The 20,507-nt window shown below is 45.1% G+C and overlaps 1 pseudogene; it reads left to right on the forward strand.

Moving 5' to 3' along the window:
* Positions 1–1,620: 1,620 nt before the first annotated feature.
* LOC126254832 (5S ribosomal RNA) lies at positions 1,621–1,738 on the forward strand (annotated as a pseudogene).
* The last annotated feature ends 18,769 nt before the right edge of the window (positions 1,739–20,507 follow it).

Here is a 20,507-nt window from a genome sequence, read left to right on the forward strand (position 1 = left end):
GTATGGTCTTGCCAACATGCCCTCGGCAGGCAGCAGGTGCATGTGCTGGACAGCCAGTTGCTTTGGTGGTCGTTCACGTGTGGTGCGCTGGCTCGCAGACCCTGGACACAGGACCCCATGGAGACGCCAAGAGACTGGACGAAGACGCCCTGGAGGTTCAGTATTGCTGTTTCACCAATGCTGCAGCCCTAGCAGAAATATTTCGTAGACAGATAGCTTTCCCACATCGCCATTGGTTGGGAAGTCTACACTAAGCGATGTTGCCGCAACAGGATAAAAGTGAGAATTTATGTGGCATAGAAACCGCCAGAAGATAGTCTAAGGCAACATCAGAGTGTGCACAATAGGCCAGGTGTCAACGAAAAACTTGCATTTCCGTCTCTGTTAATCCATTTTGGACGTGGGATAGCGGCTGCTAAAATATTTAACAAAGAAATTCGCCAAACAGCCGTGCAGATGGAGATGTTGTTTTATTTTATTTTCGCTACCAGTTTCGGCAATTCAGTTGCTGTCAAGCCTTCGAAGGAAACTCTTGAGGTACCAACCCACTACATCTAGAAACAGATGGCCCCAGTATGCCAATATCGATAGTTTTTGAGAGGCGCTTATGGGGTCTGAAGATGGTGTATTGAATTTCTGAAACGTAACGAAAATAACATAATTTGCGCAGCTGTTTCGCGAAATTCTTTGTTAAATAAATAAACTTACATTTCTGTCAGAATGCGGCTTCCTAAGAAGTAGTACTGGAAGATACGTGACCAGTGCGGAAGCAAATGTAAAGAGTTCGGACAATGAACAGACACAACATTCAGTATTCTAGAAACAGTCCTCTTCTGCAAGTAAAAATTTATGAAATATTGTTCGAGGAAAACAGCGACCCTGTGTTTTGTAAACACAGTGGTAGTGTTGTAGTCGCATTTGAGCTGTTAATTTTTATTTTTTGAAGGCCTGTTTCGATCTTCCAAAGAGATCATCCATAATTCTACATTCCTTGATGATAGTAGGAGTCAGTGGCGTGTAACAGGTCCGTCCTTGATGGCACGGAGAACAGTGTTACTTACTAAATAACTCTTCTGCAATGCCTGAGCGTTTCGGTGTGGCAGAAGTTTGGAAATTTGTGGTAAGGTCTTGTGGGACCAAACTTCTGAGGTCACCTGTCCCTACGTCTACACACTAGTTAATCTAACGTAAAATAACGTACACTAAGGACAACACACGCACCCATGCCCGAGTGAGGACTCGAACCTCCGACGGGGGGAGCCGCGCTAACCGTGACAAGACGCCCAAGACCGCGCGGCTACACCGCGCGTTTCGGTTAGACACTTTTGAGTCTATGCTCTTTGGGCGTATCCACAGCTGCACACTTTAAAATATACAAAGTTTGTGGGGCTGAGTGTTTAACAACGATAAACTTCTGAATTTAACATCTATGGTCATCAGTCCCCTAGAACTTAGAACTACTTAAACCTAACTAACCTAAGGACATCACACACATCCATGCCCGAGGCAGGATTCGAACCTGCGACCGTAGCAGTCGCGCGGCTCCGGACTGAGCGCCTAGAACCGCTAGACCACCGCGGCCGGGCACTAAGGAATTAAATAACATTCTAATAAGAAAATGGCAACGGCCTTGCCGCAGTGGATACACCGGTTCCCGTCAGATCACCCAAGTTAAGCGCTGTCGGGTGTGGCCAGCACTTCGATGGGTGACCATCTGGGCCGCCGTGCGCTGTTGACGTTTTTCGGGGTGCACTCAGCCTCGTGATGCCAATTGAGGAACTACTCGACCGAATAGTAGCGACTCCTGTCACTGAAAACCATCGTAACGACCGGGAGAGCGGTGTGCTGACCATACGCCCCTCCTATCCGCATCCTTAGTGAGGATGACACGGCGGTCGGATGGTCCAGATGGGCCACTTGTGGTCTGAAGACGGAGTGCTAATAAAAAAATAACTACAAAAATTATTTACACTGAAGTTCGCAGAAGATGGCTACAGTATTAGACGAATGAAGTTCCTAAATAACATTCATCATATAATGCAGGTGCAGGTCTGGATGACCGTGGTTTACATCCCTGATTGCATGAGCTTTCTGGCCATCAGGTTGTGGTGTGAGGTATGTTCTTGCGCCCGAAGTTTCGTCTCCTACTGCAGGAGGCATCCACCGAGGTAATAGTAGTTGATTGTCCAGCGCAAAAAGCTTTAAAACGTGAATCTCTTTTTTTTTTTAACCACTCAGAGATACAGACATGACAGCAACCGACCATTGTAATTAGATGAAGTAGTGCAGGCGTTTCTCATTGAACTTGTACAGGAGAAGGGTTGATGTTGCTTTATTTAGCTTCAGTGCCCACTATATGTCCAATTTTAATCCTTCTCTCATGTTAAAGTAGTTTTTGTGTTTCTGAATTTCTCTATATGTCCCAGTACAGCAATTATTTTGCCTTGACAAAATTTCAGCACCAGAAAAGCGAATTTGTTCCCCCGCCCCCTTCACTCTTAGAGGCCTATGATCTTTATCCAGCCGGATACGCACAGACTTACTCCTTAATGTGGACTGCGGACCACGGTGCAACTTCACATTTTTGATATATACGAGGGTCGGTCAAAAAGTAATGCCTCCCATTTTTTTTCTACTTAAAGAAATTAAGTTAAGTGAAAAATTTGAATTAGGCGCCATTCCTCAAACCTTCTTCTGCAATCCACTGCAGTAGTAACTTTCTGTGTCAACAGGTGGCAGCACAGCAGAAGTTTGTAAGATGGCCGACATCGATGTTCGTTTGAGACAGCGTTGTGTGATTGAATTCTTGAATGCAGAAGGTGAAACGCCCATACGCATTCATGAAAGACTGAAGAAGGTGTATGGTGTTGTGACAGTGGATGTCAGCACTGTTAGACGATGGGTTCGTCGTTGTAAGGAAGCTGAAGGGCAAACACCGTTGACTGACGAAAAGCGGAGCGGCAGGCCGGTGAGTGCAGTAACTCCACACAACATTCAGCAAGTTGATGACATCATTCGTGGTGACCGTCGGGTGACTGCAGATGAAGTGTGTCGCATTATTTCTCTTAGTAAAGGCAGTGTGATCACGATTATTAAACAACTGGGGTACTCAAAAGTTGGTGCACGGTGGGTTCCAAGAATGTTAACCGATCAGAATAAAGAGGCAAGGAAAACAATAGCCTCCCAACACTTGCAGCGCTTCCGTTTGGAGGGAGATGAGTTTCTGAAAAAAATTGTGACCGGGGACGAAACATGGGTGCATTTTTTTGAACCCAAATCAAAGAGGCAGTCAATGGAGTGGCGTCACACAAGCGCGCCGAGGAAGAAAAAATTCAAAACTGTGCGATCGGCAGGGAAAGTTATGGCAACAGTTTTCTGGGATACAGAAGGTGTGATTCTGGTTGATTTTTTGGAGCAGGGATGCACAATAAATTCTGTTCAATACGTCACAACCCTCAAAAAACTTAAAGCACGTCTTCAGCGAGTTCGCCCAACAAAATCAATGGCAGATGTTCTTCTTTTGCATGACAATGCAAGACCACACACCAGTCGTCACACCTCTGACGAGATTGTCAAAATTGGATGGGAAGTTTTGCCTCATCCCCCATACAGCCCTGACCTGGCACCATCAGACTTCCATCTGTTCGGGCCACTAAAAGAAGCTCATCGTGGGATTCATTTTGAAGATGAGGAGGCCGTCAAAACATCCGTGCGTCAATGGCTTAGGAAGCAGAGCTGTGATTTTTACCGTGCTGGGATACATGCCCTTGTTCAAAGATGGACCAAAACTGTAGAGATGGGCGGAGATTACATTGAAAAATGACAAAATGATCCTCAATGTTGTGGTTTTCAACCTATGTAATTGCATTTAAATTTCCTGACAATTAAACGTAGAAAAAAAAATAGGAGGCATTACTTTTTGACTGACCCTCGTACGAGTCATTGTCAGATTTGCTTATGACAAACGCTAGGTGACCAGGTGGTTAGGACATTGGCGTAAATGGTCTAACAGCAACTAGGTCAAATTTCAAATTTGCCGCCCGAGCCTTTCCGACATCACCGCATTTGTTTGTTTAATTCTCAGCACCGCTTAGCCCAGTTATTCGTTTATTGGGATCAGCTCGACTTTACAGTTTAGTAAAAATGCACAAATGTCGATCATTCTATTTTGAATGATATTGGTCCTGATTCAAAATACGAACCCACACAATTAAAAGTTGTACTGCTTGCAATAAAATTGTGGTCCGCTTTTCATTGTTTCATATAGCCTTGATCAACAAAATAACAAACGCAAAAATGTTACTCGTGATCTGTACAACGACATTGGCTCGATCTAGTAACAGAAAACAAAAACCAAGTGTCAATAAACCACCACCATCCTACACAAAAGAAATCGGCCCTGCAAGCTTTAACTAAGAGAGCCTATAGGATCAGCGATGAATTACAGAGCCTCAGGTCCCCTTTCGGAGATAATGGCTACGACATGAGGATGATACAAGAAACTATGGCGCCAAAGGAGGAGGCGAAATGCAGAACGAAGCACGGAACGTCGTCCTTCTAACATACGTACAAGGGATGACTGAACGACTGGGAAAAATTCTCCGTCGGGCAGGTTTTTCGTTGCAACAACAAAATAAAAGACGTTGTGGGCTCAACGAGAGATACAATGAATTTCATGACACCGTAGTTCATGAAATCCGGTGCGAATGTAGACAGATGCATGTAGGCGAGGCGGGGCGTCCAATAAGCACAAGGTTATCTGAACACGAGAGATATACCAGTCTAAAAGAATACAGCAAATCAGCGGTGGCAGAACACCAGGAACAGTGCAGGATGAAGATCGGACTTCGGAAGGCCCGCGAACTGGCGAAACAGGCGTTCAGCTTGAGGAGAAAGATCAGAGAGGCAGCAGAAATAGCCAAGCGACCCGACAACATACACAGAGAAGACGGGTACCGACTTCCAGCGTCTCGGCCGCCAGCAGTGACAGCTTTGCGAAAGGACGGCTCTCGCAAAGCAACAGACGCGCGGTAGGCCACAGTGGTGGAGGGTGCACAGAGCGCTGACGCGCCCTAGTCGATACTAGGCAGTTAGTAAACAACGCTACGCTGCAGTCGCCGCGCATTTCCCATTCGCCGATTTCCACCAATGTCAAGCAATAAAGGAAACTCCAATGGAAAACGCCTGTTTCCGCCAATGGCGACGCGTAATGCAAACACCAATATAGCCAACATCTAATACCACTCCTCCTCACCCTCACATCCAGTGACAGCACTCCTCCATAGTATAGCCTATAAGTAATCAACTAGCGCCCATTCAACAGTTAGCAATACACCGTTGCGTCTTGCAAAAGTAGCCGAAATGTCCCAAACCCAGAATAATTTTATTAACTATGACAACGGCCACGGAAGCCAATGTTTACGAAAAACCAAGTGTCTTCACATCAGGAAAGATTAGCCATTTGGAATCAAATCTTCAACACAACCAGTTCAAATACTCTCACGATCCTCTTTCATTTCCTTCTCATTTTATCTTCTTCTTGCTCTTCTACTACTACTACTACTACCACTATTTTCTTCCCCACATCTTTTGCCTTTCTTCATTTTTTTTTTTTTTTTTTTTTTTTTTTTTTTTTTTTTTTTTTTGCCTGTCACAAAACTATGCCCCCATGGAAACGTTTAGCTGCCATATCTGAGTTCCGACTCTGGCTAAGGAACCGTAGGAATTGACGTTAAATTCTAGGTTCCTTAATAACTGGCTCGGTAAATCATATCAAAGATCAGAAGAAGGCATGGACGCCCCACCTACTGTTGGACGATGCGCAGTTGCGAATCGGGTTGTGGATAGTTATTTCACCTACAAAATTAGCAACATTACTCAAGGAGTTTCACGGCTGTGTATAAAGAACGCTTATAGAGTTTCAAGCGGAAAGCCGTAAGGTGACCATATCCTCGGAATTCTTGATTTTACGTGATTTTTGTGTTAGCTGCTGATATGAATTCAATTCCATTTTTTGTAGAAGTTGGTAAGAAAAAGGCACCTGCAAGAAAAGGAAATTGTTTGGACGAATATTGTAATCAGCAGCCCAATTTACGAAGCTATATAGTGCAACCGGCAAGAGCAGAAGGGGTGACGTAAGCATACTAAACCGCTGGGAAGCAGACGCCAAGGCAGCTTCGATAGCACCACAGCAGAACGCAGAGCGGCCTCGGTCGTCGAAAGTGTTGCACTTGGGAGTGAAGACAGCGAATGATATCAGAGTATTGTGGAAGACAACAGTTTTAGACAGAATACTGAGGGCATAAAACAGGTGTCTGAAAGCAAGAACCAGAGGTTATAGGGAGTTTCATAGAGAGCATTATGGAACGATTGACAGGAACGCGTGAAAGAAATACAGTAGAAGAAGAATGGGTAGCTTTGAGGGATGAAATAGTGAAGGCAGCAGAGGACGAAATAGGTAAAAAGACGAGGGCTAGGAGAAATCCTTGGGTAACAAAAGAGATATTGAATTTAATTGATGAAAGGAGAAAATATAAAAGTGCATTACATGAAGCAGGCAAAAAGGAATACAAACGTCTCAAAAATGAGATCAACAGGCAGTGCAAAATGGCTAAGCAGGGATGGCTAGAGGACAAATGTAAGGATGTAGAGGCATATGTGACCAGGGGTAAGATGGATACTGCCTATAGGAAAATTAAAGGGACCTTTGGAGAAAAGACAGCCACTTGTATGAATATCAATAGCTCAATTGGAAAACCAGTTCTGAGCAAAGAAGGGAAAGCAGAAAGGTGGAAGGAGTACATAGAAAGTCTATACAAGGGCGATGTACTGGAGGGCAATATTATGGAAATGGAAGAGGACGTAGGTAAAGATGAAATGAGAGCTATGATACTGCGAGACGAGTTTGACAGAGCACTGAAAGACCTGAGTCGAAACTAGGCCCCGGGAGTAGACAACATTCCATTAGAACTACTGATAGCGTTGGGAAAGCCAGCCCTGACAAAACTCTACCATATGGCGAGCAAGATGTAAGAGACAGGCGAAATACCATTAGACTTCAAGAAGAATATAATAATTCCAATCCCAAAGAAGGCAGGTGTGAAAATTACCGAACTATCAGTTTAATAAGTCACGGCTGCAAAATACTAACATGAATTCTTTACAGACGAATTGAAAACTGACTGAAGCCGACCTTGGGTTCAAATGGTTCAAATGACTCTAAGGACTATGGGACTTAACATGTGAGGTCTTCAGTCCCCTAGACTTACAAGGGAACCTCCCCATCGCACCCCCCTCAGATTTAGTTATAAGTTGGCACAGTGGATAGGCCTTGAAAAACTGAACACAGATCAATCGAGAAAACAGGAAGAAGTTGTGTGGAACTATGAAAGAAATAAGCAAAATATACAAACTGAGTAGTCCATGCGCAAGATAGGCTACATCAAGGAGAATATAGGCTGAGGAGTGCCGTGGTCCCGTGGTTAGTTTGAGCAGCTGCGAAACGAGAGGTCCGTGGTTCAAGTCTTCCCTCGAGTGAAAAGTTTAATTTTTTATTTTCAGACAATTATGTGACGCACATGCCGTCACCAGTGTCGTATAGAATATATCAGACGTGTTTTCCTGTGGAGTAATCGGTTGACCTATATAATATTATCGGTTCCCATTGGAGAGGCACGTCCTTTCGTCTACTAATCGCACGGTTTTGCGGTGCGGTCGCAAAACACAGACACTAAACTTATTACAGTGAACAGAGACGTCAATGAACGAACAGACAGATCATAAAATTGCGAAATTAAAGACAGTAAAGTCCGCAGCTCGTGGTCGTGCGGTAGCGTTCTCGCTTCCCGCGCCCGGGTTCCCGGGTTCGATTCCCGGCGGGGTCAGGGATTTTCTCTGCCTCGTGATGACTGGGTGATGTGTGCTGTCCTTAGGTTAGTTAGGTTTAAGTAGTTCTACGTTCTAGGGGACTGATGACCATAGCCGTTAAGTCCCATAGTGCTCAGAGCCAAAGACAGTAAAATTTTCACTCGAGGGAAGACTTGAACCAGGGACCTCTCGTTCCGCAGCTGCTCACACTATCCACGTGACCACGGAGCTCCTGATCTCATATTGTCCTTGATGTTGCCAATCATGCCCATGGACTATTCAGTTTGTATATTTTGCTTATTTTTTTCATAGTTCCACACAACTTCTTCCTGTTTTCTTGATTGTTCTGTGTTCAGTTTTTCAAGGTCTATCCACTGTGCCAACTTATAGCTAAATCTGAGAGGGGTGCGATGGGGAGGTTCCCTTGTTAGAAGTACGTAAACCTAACTAACCTAAGGACATCACACACAACCATGCCCGAGGCAGGATTCGAACCTGCGATCGTAGCAGCCGCGTGGTTCCTGACTGAAGCTTCTAGTCGACCTTCGGAAAGACCAATTTGGATTCCGTAGAAGTGTTGGAACACGTGAGGCAATGGTGACCATACGAATTATCTTAGAAGATAGATTAAGGAAAGCGTTTATAGACTTAGAGAAAGCTTTTGACAGTGTTGCCTGGAATACTCTCTTTCAAATTCTAAAGGTGGTACGGTTAAAATACAGGGAACGAAAGGCTATTTACAATTCGTACAGAAACCAGATGGCAGGGGCATGAAAGGGAAGCAGTGGTTGGGAAGGGAGTGAGACAGGGTTTTAGCCTATCCCCGATGTTATTCAATCTGCATATTGAGCAAGCAGTAAAGGAAACAAAAGAAAAATTTGGAGTAAGAATTAAAATCCATGGAAAACAAATTATAACTTTGAGGTTTTCCGATGACATTGTAATTCTGTCAGAGACAGCAAAGAACCAGGAGGAGCAGCTGAACGGAATGGGCAGTGTCTTGAAAGGAGGCTATAAGATGAACTCCAACAAAAGCAAAACGAGGATAATGGAATGTAGTCGAACTAAATCAGGTGATTCTGAGGGAATTAGGCCGGCCGAAGTGGCCGTGCGGTTAAAGGCGCTACAGTCTGGAACCGCAAGACCGCTACGGTCGCAGGTTCGAATCCTGCCTGGGCATGGATGTTTGTGATGTCCTTAGGTTAGTTAGGTTTAACTAGTTCTAAGTTGTAGGGGACTAATGACCTCAGCAGTTGAGTCCCATAGTGCTCAGAGCCATTTGAACCATTTTGAGGGAATTAGATAAGGAAATGAGACTTTTAAAGTAGTAGATGAGTTTTGCTATTTGAGGAGCAAAACAACTGATGATGGTCGAAGTAGAGAGGATGTAAAATGTAGACTGGCAATGGCAAGGAAAGCGTTTCTGAAGAAGAGAAATTTGTTAACATCGACTATAAATTTAAGCCAGGAAATCTTTTCTGAAAGTGTTTGTATGGAGTGTAGCCATGTGTGGAAGTGAAACATGGACCATAAATACCTTCGACAAGAAGAGAATAGAGGCTTTCGAAATGTAGTGCTGAAGTCAATAAAATCCTTCTGGGTTTGAGGCCGCATTGTAAGCTATAAAGTTCCGACGTTCCGGTGACTGTTACAAGACGCCTTCCGCAGGGTGTACTGCTAACTGCTGAGTGAGCACTTGTTTGGTTGCTTATATACTATGAAGGAGTGCTGCCATTGGATATCGGGCTGAGGGGGAAGGGTATCAGATGTTCTTTTATTGGTCTTTGCATTGGGTGTTGTCATTGGCAGAAATAGGCGTTTTCCATTGGACTCTCATTTATTGCTTGCCATTGGTGGAAATCGGCGAATGGGAAACTGAGCGGCGACTGCAGCGTAGCGCTGTTTACCAACGTCTAGTATCGACTAGAGCGCGTCAGCACCCTGTGTACCCTCCGCTGCTGTGGCCTACCGCGCGCCTGTTGCTCTGCGAGAGCTGTCCTTCGGCAAAGCTGTCACTGCTGGCAGCCAAGATGCTGGAAGTCGGTACCTGTCTTTTCTATTCATGTTGTCGGGTCGCTTGTCTATTTCCATAGCCTCTCTATACTTCCTCCTCAAGCTAAGCGGCTGGTTCGCCAGTACGTGGACCTTCCGAAATTCGATCTTCATCCTGCACTGTTCCTGGTGTTCTGCCACCGCTGATTTGTTTTATTGTCTGAGACGGATATATCTCTCGTGTTCAGATAACCTTGTGCTTATTGGACGCCTTGTCTCACCTACATACACCAGTCCGCATACGCACCCGGCTTCATGAACTATGGCGGCATGAAACTTGTCAATTATATTTTTCGACGAGCCTAGAATGTCTTTTATTTTGTTGTTGCTACAAAAGATAGGCTTAATACCTGCCCTACGGAGAATTTTGTCCGGACGTTCAGTAACCCCTTGTATGTATGGTAGCATGACGGTGTTCCGTGCTTCGTTCTGCATTTTCCTATTGCCATCCTCCTTTGGCGCTATAGTTTTATGTATCATCCTCATGTCGTAGCCATTTGCTCCAAAACTAGACCTGAACCTGATGTTCTGTAATTCAGCTTTAAGATTGTGTTCATAGCTGATCCTGTAGGCTCTCTTGGTTAAAGTCTGCAGGGCCGATTTCTTTTGCGTAGAATGATGGTGGGAGGATGCATGTAGGTATCTGTCCGTGTTGGTGGGCTTTCTATAAATTCTGTGTCCAAGCTTCCCGTCATGCCTATTGACTATGACAACGGCCGCGGAAGCCTACGTTTGCAAGAATGCTGAAGATTAGATGGATAGATCACATAACTAATGAGGAGGTACTGAATAGAATTGGGGAGAAGAGGAATTTGTGGCCCAACTCAGCTACAAGAAGGGATCGGCTGATAGGACATGTTATGAGGCACCAAGGGATCACCAGTTTAGTATTGGAAGGCAGCGTGGAGGGTAAGTGTGTACGCGTGGAGTGGTAAGTGTGTATGTAACAGCTGGTGCCGAATGCAATAAACTGCAAGTAATAACTGACAACCCCAAAGAAAGTATTGTAGGTTATTTCATTTAATCAGTTACTTACACAATAACGAAAACAAATGATCAACGCACTTTAGCTTAGCTCACCATCATTGTATAGATAATACGGAGCAGATTATAGGTATGTATGGCAGAGTAACCGTTACAAGTTAAAAACTGAGTGGTCAGAACCAGAAATGTCCAAGAAGCAGGTTCTTTCAGTAAACATTGCGTCACAGTCGGATGAGAACGCAGAAACAAAGGATATAAAAAGCAGTCGCGCAAATAGAATGTAAAAATTAAGACTTAAAACCTCACGAACATAACCCACACATTATACGTGTCTTGAAATGCCAGGATTTTAACAGACAGGATCAGTACGAATAGGTGATAACGAAAGAGCGCGTTATGTTGCTCAGCCCCAGCCCAGCAGACGTGGGCAAAGAACTTGATACTGGCGCCTGTTGAAGGCCGGCAGACAGCGTGGAGCCCGTGCGCTGGCGCCAGCGTCAGCGATGGAGCCGCAACAGTCACGTGGTCTGCCGTCGCCGTCCGTCCAGACGCCACGCCGCATCGCGCCAGCTGCTGGCGCCACAGGACATGCATCTCGCCAGCTACTGGCGCCACAGAACGTGCATCGCGCTAGCTGCTGACGTCACAGAATGCGCTTGCTCACAAGTCTCGCTCATAGCTTCGCTCCAGATATTCTTACACCTTTCAGCTGCTGAATCGGCTTTGAACACATTCGACACTGGTAGTCCCTCATCTCTGGCATTATCGACTACACTTGGTGTAGGGTAATTTACCCCTAAACGTAACAACCACAGGAAGGGTTATTCAATTGAAGATGTGTCACATATGACGCTCAAATGTTTACTTAATTATATATCAGCTGTCGTGGGACCATGAAGCCAAAGTGACAAGAAGTGGACAAAAATATGGAAGCACAAAGCCCACAACGCATTGCCATGCCTAGTACGGTGTAGAAAACGTGTTGGCATTGAGAGCAGCTTCTAGTTGACGTCGCCTCAAGATGGACAAATTCAGATCCAATATGATTTTCATGGAAATATTATATAATTATCCCTGCAAAATAGTGGCAATTTCAGGTAACTGTGATTGGGGAGGGGAGGGTGGGGACAGAGTAGATAGTGACCACATGCCCTTGTCTCCAAAGTACTCCGCAAAGTCTCAATAACAGAGACCTGATGACTGGTGCCCGGAGAGGAGCAACAATTCATCCTCATACCCACAAAACCAGTCCTGGACTATAGAAGTTTTGTGAGCAGGGACCATGTCTTCTTAGAACACGCATCACCAATGGTGAGCAAAATTTCACAATTAGACAGACATGATCAGCCGAAACAGCCAGTAATGCGGCCTTACAGAGGTTTTTCCGTAATGATGAGGTTGTTGACCACGCGCCACCACTTTTGCGCTCCAGCACATTTCTCGCTCTTTGTTATTTGTTGACTTGTCTACGTGGTCAGAGTAAATTTTCATGTTTTCTAGGTATATAATTAGTTGCTACCTGTTTATTGTTGTATTCTCCTCTACTCTTATGATTGGACTTTCGTACTTGGTTTCAGATAGGTTCTTTCTGTAATGATGAGGTTTTTGGACAACGCTCCACCACCCTTGCACTCCAGCACATTTCCCACTCTTCGCTGTAGCTCTATTTTACTGATGACTGAGAAACCACCAACAGCTCGCTTTATCCACAACACCATTTGCATACTCGACCGTGTCCAATACGTCAGGAAGAGGTTTACTTAAACCTCCTTAGTAAAATCTACTGAGATACGCCTGTAGACATCACTACATGTAACTATAACAGTATACAAGGAAACCATCTGGAGACAATTATTGTTGCAGCCGATATATAATCATAATCTTGCGCTGCTTCGAATTACTGGTGACAAAGCTGAAATGTTGTTGATAATGGTTAACTTAAAAAGTACATTACTATGTGCAACCCTAGAAATGTCTGCAGGGTGTGGTACATGACATGTAACATAATACGAACTGGTGAAATAACTACGTAAAGGATGCGACAGGCTGCCAGAATATATTTCACACACTGGGTATAAGATGCGATTTTTCAGAATTGCAGTATTTGCTTGATCATCAGCTTGCAGACAAACCCTGTAGTGGACTTTTCCTGACCATTCCATTTCAGTAGAACGTGCCTCATCACTCAGCAATTCAAGAGCGTGGGACGCATTACTGTGCTCCCTAAAAGAAGTCTCGACGAATATCTCAAACCCTATTACTTTGCTTTTGTGCAAACACTAGTTTGTATACGTGCACCGCAAGGGGCTTAGAAGACGTATTCCTCTCTATTCAGTTGGAAATCCGAAAGAGGGAAGCGTGTTTTCGTATGGAATATCTTGTGCTCATCATCTAAAAGTTGTTTAGCTTTTTGGCAATATAAGGCCTAGATGTGGGTCAGCTGAGGTTCATTATTACCCAAACCAAGTATTTCTTATGTTGTAACCAAAAAAAATGTTTTTTTAGGAACTGAACACGTCGAACAAGCGTGAAGAACGTTTCGATGATGTAACGACGGCAGCAGTCCGGTCACGTCATGACATCAGCTGAAAATGTCAACGCTGTGCATAATCAATGAGATCCTTCCAATCTACGTATTCACCCCTCCCTCCCCCCCCCCCCTTCCCCCGGCCCACTGATGAGTTGTGAGCCTACCAAATGTGGGAATTATTCCTGCCGCAAACCTGTAATTCTCTAGAGCCAGTTTGAAAAACGAGGTCAGTCACTCTAATTCCAGTCTCCACAGAAATCACTCGAGTCAAATAACAGAAAGGTTTCTACAGTAACTCTACGATTGATTCCTGTGCATGTCTTTGCCTTGAATTTCCCCTAATGTCTTTGTGATGGATAGAAGTTTAAATGTCTTAAAACTAGGATAAACTGTTCGTTTTTCTCAAGGCTCACGGAAAAAGGTGTTAGAGGACCCAAAGAAGCGCAAACTCTATAAATATTATCATGAAAAATGGTATGTAACTTCAAGTACACTGATGAGGCAAAACATTATGACCACCTGCTTAACAGCTTGTTCGTCCGTCTTTGGAAGGAAATACACAATTGATTCTCCGTATCAGGGAGCCAACAGTTTGTTGGTAGGTTTGTGGAAGTATGTGGCATTAGATGTGTATGCACAGCTCATGTAATTCGCGTTAATAACGGGCTGCCGAGTTGCCTGCGCGGAGATGGCGTCCGATAGCGACCCAGATGCGTTCCATGGGATTTACATCATGCGAATCTGGTCGACGAGACATCAATGTAAGTTCACTATAGTGCTTCTCAAACCATTGTAGCGACCTAGTGTAGCAAAGATGTGATTCCTCCGAAGAGCCAACAGTTTTCATTGATTGGGAACGAATCCTGATGGTCCTGTGTCCACTGCTCTATCGGCAGAGAAGCGACAGATCACTATCCATCTCACTTTACAGAGCAGAGAAGCCTCCGAACGTCATATCCTATGAAGAGCCGTGGACGTCCAACCATTTAAAGCCTAGTGTTAGTTTCACTATCCTACCTCTTCCCGTAGATGCTCAGGACAGTAGCACGTGAACATTCGACCACTTCGCCGTTTCTCGAGATGCTGGTCCACAAACCCTGCATAATAATAATATTTCCTTTGCCTAAGTCACTTATCTCAATGTCCGCAGCTCGTGGTCGTGCGGTAGCGTTCTCGCTTCCCACGCCCGGGTTCACGGGTTCGATTCCCAGCGGGGTCAGGGATTTTCTCTGCCTCGTGATGACTGGGTGTTGTGTGATGTCCTTAGGTTAGTTAGGTTTAAGTAGTTCTAAGTTCTAGGGGACTGATGACCATAGATGTTAAGTCCCATAGTGCTCAGAGCCATTTGAGCCACTTATCTCAAATGAATTTCCCTGTTTGCAGCACGCATCTTCACTAAGGTGATCCCTATCCGTTTTGCATCGCTTACACACTTTCGTTGCCGCGTCACTTCCCCGCAACGCCCCGTCGCGGTGGGCAGTGATCATAATGTTTTGGCCTATCAGTGTATCTCCATCATTCGAGGAATACTCAGTAGTAAGCAATAAAATTAAACATTTAATTTTTCTAAACCTTAGCAATATATGGGACGGATACATTTGTTAATTCTGCGTTGACTGACATACCCTACAACGATGTAGGTGAACTGCGGAAAACTAAAATTTAGTTTCAAGAAAACGACGGTAGAGTATACACAGAAGAGCAAAAAAATTGGTTCATCAACCTAACTTCGTGTAGGGCCCCAGGAGCACGCAGATGTTCCGCAACACGACATGTCATTGACTCCACTAATGTCTGAAGTAGTGCTGGAGGGAATTGACACCATGAATCCTGCAGGTCTGTCCATAAATTCGTAAGAGGGGGTGGAGATCTCTTCTGAAAACCAAGTTGAAAGGCATTCCAATTATGCTCAATAATCTTCATGTCTCGAGAGTTTGGTAGCCAGCAGAAGTGTTTAAACTGATAACAGTGTTCCTGGAGCCACTTTGTAGCAATTCTGGACACATGGGGTGTCCTGCTGGAATTGCCCAGGCCCATAGGCATGCATAATGGACATGATGGATGCAGGTGGTCAGACAGGATGCTTACGTACGTGTCATCACTCAGAGTCGTATCTAGACGTATCAGGGGTCCCATATCACTCCACATGCACACGCCCACAACATTACAGAGCCTTCACCAGCTTCAACAGTCCCCTGCTGATATGCAGGGTCCATGGATTTATGAGATTGTGTCCATGCCCGTACACGTCCATACGCTCGACAGAATTTGAAACGAGACTAGTCCGACCAGGAAACATGTTTCCAGTCATCAACAGTTCAATGTTGGTGTTGACGGGCCCGGGTGAGGCGTAAAGCTTTGTGTCATGCAGTCATCAAGAGAACACGAGTGGGACTTCGGCTCCGAAAGCCCTTATCGATGATGTTCGTTGAATGGTTAGCATGCTGACACTTGTTGATGGCCAAACATTGAAATCTGTAGTAATCTGCGGAAGTGTTGCACTTCTGTCACGTTGAACGATTCTCTTCAGTCGTCGTTGGTCCCGTTCTTTCAGGATCCTTTTCCGAAAGCAGCGATGTCGGAGATTTGACGTTTTACCGGTTTCCTGATATTCACGGTACACTCGTGAAATGGTCGTATGGGAAAATCCCCATTTCATTGCTACCTCACAGATGCTGTGTCCAATCGGTCGTGCGCCGATTATATCACCACGTTCTAACTCATGTAAATCTTAATAACCCGCCATTGTAAGCAGGTCGTAGGTTGTGTTCCAAAAATGAACAGAAGAGATGACACTTTCTACAGGACCTGACCATCATTTTGCAGGGCAATGCTCAAGCACGTACAGAGCAAGCTGTTACTGACTTGCATAAAAAGTTCTCGGTTTACTTGCCGCGTCAAATTTGGATAAAATCCCAAGCTTTCGATGACTACCTCCGTCATCTTCGTCAGGGGTAAAACTGTCAGTAACAGTCAGTTTTACCCCTGACGAAGATGACGGAGGTAGTCATCGAAAGCTTGGGATTTTATCCAAATTTGACGCGGCAAGTAAACCGAGAACTTTTTATGCAAGGACTCCGTCGCGAAAGACTTCGTAGTCATGTTACTGACTTGTTTGACTGATGGGGCTGCTAAGTGCTATACCACCTACTGCACTCATCTGACTTAAGTCCAACTCGATTTCGAAACTGAAGGAAATACTTCACGGCGTTCGCTTCAGAACTGCTACAAATTCGTCGGGCAAAAGACCGCGCCGTTCGAACTGTCAACAGAACTGGCACTGCTAAGAGTATCCTACGACTTCCATATCGCTGGAAACGGGTTATACACACTGCTGGTGACTACTTTGAAGCTCTATACGGCTTTGAAACACGTATCTATTTTGTACGACCTGTAAATAAATAGTTGCCACTATGAAAGTACGAACCGTCGTATGTTACCTAGACAAATGTATTCCCTGAATTTTGTTACTCTACATTAATTATTTCTTGATGTCGGGATTTTTTCTTTCCACCAGTGTATTTTATAGCGTTTTATTATGTTCAGAATGCATATAACTTGAGACGGTATATCACGACGAAACTGTCTGTGGACTGATAATCATATGTGAAATTGGTAGTAGCTTGCTGAAACTGTTAATGTGAACACAGTAGTAATCAAGCAAGCTAGACGTAATAAATACAAACATTTGTAAGCTCGCACGCTTCCATATGGAAATATGTCCTTTCTTATATTCGAATCTCTTGTAAGACAGACGATGAGTTACAACGTCACTTCCACCGTTCTGTACTGGGCTGAATGTCGTAACTTTACGCTGAAGTTGCGTTTATTCAGAATACACCACCAATGGACGGTGTCGCGCTATTCCGTTTCGTTCCGTCTCCGCCGTGGGAGAATCGACCTTAAGTGACCGGCGAGTGCGGCGTTGACCTGCGGCAGGGAGGGGCTTACAGCCCTCAAGCTAATAGGCGGCGACGCGGCAGCTCCGTGGACAAAAGCGCTGCCTTAAGGAGACGGCGCGCGCGTCTGCGCAGCTTACTAACGCCCCATGGAGCAGCGGGCGCCTGCGCTCTCGCGGTAATGACACTCGGGCTGTTGAAGCGACGGCGCAGAATACGCATAGCGGATGTGTGTATAGCAGCGAGCGTGGGCTTTTCAAGTACAACGCGCTTGGCTTTGCACGGACGTCGGGGCGAGCTCTCTGCTCAGAAAAATGCCCTGTATGTACATTTGAATCTGCCGCTATCGAACTAAGCGATGCTGTCGGAGCACGTTAAAAATGTATTGATTTAAACGTACCTTTCTATTTCTTTCACATACAATCGCAGAACATGATCACCAGTGATTAGTCAGTGCGGTGACCATCAGCGCAATCAGTTATGGTAAAAAGATGAAAAGTAAAATCTTTAAATTTTTAATTAATTTTGTTTACATTTGGTAAAAAGTAAATATCAAACAACAGTCTGGTAAAAAAGCAAGAAAAGGTGTTTGTTTCTTAGAAAAATTACGTTACATTTCGTCATAGCGACCTTCGAGGACTATATACTTGGTCCAGCGATCCTCCAACTTTTTTATCCCATCGGTTCAGTCAAATTGTGCGAAGTACTCTTTGACTGGAGCTATCACGGCCTCATTTGATGTAAAGTTCTGCACAGCAAGTCAAAGTTTCAAGTGAGGGAATAGGAATAAGTCTGATGAGTAGTGTACGAGGAACAAAATCATGCACTTTCTCCATTGTTATCGCTGATGTGTGGTATGGCGCATTATCCTTCTGAAAGGGCCCTTTCTTCCGTGCAAACCTTGGTCTTTTTACAGCCAATGCAAGTTTCAAACGATCCAACAATGAAGCGCGATCGGGTCCATGTATGATTCTGCCTTTTTCCAACCAATGTCCGGGGATTAGTCCATGGGAACCCGAAAAATCAGTAGCCGTCACCATACCAGCTCACAAAATTGTCTTTGCCATCTTCGGTGCACTTTCAAGAGGCTTTGTCCTTAGGGTTGACTGCCGTTTTGAGTATGGTCTGTAATGATGGTTCCCAGTTTCATGAACAAAGTACCGTGCGTATCGTCTGATCTATGTATATTTTGCCAAGCTGGCTAGGAATTTTGTAAATTCTGGCCTTCCGCAGTCTCAGACCGCCTTTTCCCAAACGGGTGGCGGGACGATTACTTTAACTTGATGTTTTCTTAGGATCCTGCACAGTACGTGAAATGTGCGTTGAACATGAGCGGCACACTCGCCTTTCACAGCACAGTAAGTCGGCCGTAGCTGAGCATTGTTTTACCACAGGATTCTATCGCTTGAGCCTTATCCCGCAGTTACGCAGGGTCAGCCATCGTTAATCGGATTTGGCATGTTAATGTTTAAGGGGTGGTCGGATGCCCTTCCTGCCGCCATCCCGTACCCCCCCCCCCCCCAGGACGGAATTAGTGTACCCCAATTGTCTGCGTCGAGTGTAATCCATGGAATAGTGCAAATGTGTTCAGATGTCTGCGAGCCGTGTAACTGAGGCAGAACATGAGGACCAGCCCGGTATTCACCTAGCGGGATGTGGAAAACCGCCTAAAAACCACATCCAGGCTGGCCAGCACATCGGCCCTCGTCGTTAATCCGCCAGGCGGATTCGATCCGCGGCCGGCGCGCCTACCCGAGTCCAGGAAGCAGCACGTTAGCGCTCTCGGATACCCCCGCGGGTTTTTTTCCCACAGGATATTCTATAGATTATTCTGCCACAAAATTGGCTCCTGCGAGAACCTTTTGGAATTCAGTAATCGAAGAATATGTGGAAAAACGTCTAGCACATGGTCTTGTAAGTCGTGACGGCGGCATTCAATCGGACAAGGCTTGGGACCCGTTGATCTCTTTAATTTCTTCTGAGAGAAAACGTTTTATTCATGACACATCTGGTGATATCTACGGTTTGTTTTTGGCGCCGCGAGCGCTCGTTCCGGCTGAGGGCGGACATGTAGTTTTACCTTTACGCATGCGCTTCCGGGCTGTAGATGGAACAGTACTTGCAGACGGCGCAAACTTCGATAGAGGACGCTCCTGTGACGGCCGCAATCCGCATGTGTCTCCGCGTCTGTTTTCGCTACAAAGCCGACACCGTCTCCAGTGGCGGACACCTGAAGATGGCCGAGCTGTTAGCAGCCGATATATTGTGGCAAGAAGTCAACATGATTCGGCTGCAACCCTGAAACCTCATAAAATATTCAGTACCCCGGGAAAACTTCAAGAATCACAATGTCAGTAAAGTTGGCAAGTCTGTTCTGCCCATCAGTGTCTCTTTAAACGGTAGAAACCATAAATTAACCAATAAGCGGCCCAAAAAGCGTACAGACAGTTTTCATGATCGTACATATTGCTACGGTGAACATCTGGGCCGGTGTTCAAATAACACGCGCACTCGTTCTGAACACTTCTTATCTAGCCTGGCGACTCGCAGTTCAAGACACAATCAGTAGCCCTCTACCGCCTCACCCACCTGGGTATACAGTGCCTCTCGGGTACAGGAAAATGGTCGTCGTGACTGTTCCGTCTTAATGCCGTCCATGACAGAATCAGTTGGTATAAAAGCTTCCACGTCAGCGATCCGTGTCTACACAGTCCTCTGCTCATAACGTACTACTTGTCCAGTTCCCTCCTATTAAGTGACGTACGCAAGTGCAGCATTTAACGCGTATTTGGACAACAGCAGTTGATACATGCGATGCCTGTGACCCTTTATAAGCCAGTTCATATCCGTACGCTATAGACGGCGTATGCGGAACAAAGTGCCCACTACACCAAACCAAGGAATCACACAACCATATCAAGTGTTGATTGCTTTTCTACTTTTGCATTAGAGTGAAGAGTCTTCTAAATTTCAAACTTACTCGACTAAACTTCTGATTAGTTACTTATGTCAGTTCTTCATATAAAAAAACTCACTTCCAGAATTCTGAACTGGAGCTGTAATTTAACTGGCGGTTTGTAGCAGGAACTCTCGTTGATGTAGGTTAAATAATATGGCCCTTTCCCCAAATTTCATTTTCGTGAAATTCCAGACCCTTAGCCTCAAAATTATACAGC

This window comes from Schistocerca nitens, chromosome 4 (assembly GCF_023898315.1).
Source record: "Schistocerca nitens isolate TAMUIC-IGC-003100 chromosome 4, iqSchNite1.1, whole genome shotgun sequence".
In the NCBI taxonomy this organism is placed as follows: Eukaryota; Metazoa; Arthropoda; class Insecta; order Orthoptera; family Acrididae; genus Schistocerca; species Schistocerca nitens.